Consider the following 786-nt stretch of genomic DNA (forward strand, 5'->3'; position numbering starts at 1 on the left):
AATGCATCACCAGTCCAAATCTTGTACACTCTCTCCAAAATACTTATTGAATTTCTGCTGCAGCATTTCTAAATGTTGTTTAATTGTGTCCATCACCACTTTATTGCCGTCAGCAAGTGGCCATACAGTCGGGAACATCTCATCTGTAATTCTCTGTATCCACAAATTCAGCTTATTTACAAATCCTTGTATCTTATCCATATTAGTTACAATTTTTTCATTCCTACTTTGCATCTTTCTGTTCAGCTCATTCAAGTGTATGAAAATATCGAAAAGATATGCCAACTTACATACCCATTCATCATCTGCAAATAAATCCGCGTACCCATACCCCTCAACAGTCAAAAATGCACGTACCTCCTCATTAAGTTAAAATATTCGCCACTTCCGTATGTAGTAGGAGTGTAGTGTGTTCTGATTCCATTGCCTGACACAAAATGAAAGCAAAAAAACCGCGAATTTAGGGGCCGCGATTTGATGAGGTTCACGACTTTAACTACTTCGTAGAGCACAACTTTCAGAGAAGATGGCAAAGACTTAGCAACAATGGCTTCGCGGTGAATGAGACAATGATCGCAGCGTATGTTAGGATTTACTTTGCGTACTTTAGCTACAAATCCTTTAACACGGCCTGTCATAGAAATGGCTCCGTCTGTTAGGATTTACTTTGCGTACTTTAGCTACAAATCCTTTAACACGGCCTGTCATAGAAATGGCTCCGTCTGTTAGGATTTACTTTGCGTACTTTAGCTACAAATCCTTTAACACGGCCTGTCATAGAAGCGG

The sequence above is a fragment of the Cryptotermes secundus genome, unplaced genomic scaffold (genome assembly GCF_002891405.2).
Source record: "Cryptotermes secundus unplaced genomic scaffold, Csec_1.0 scaffold6, whole genome shotgun sequence".
Lineage (NCBI taxonomy): Eukaryota > Metazoa > Arthropoda > Insecta > Blattodea > Kalotermitidae > Cryptotermes > Cryptotermes secundus.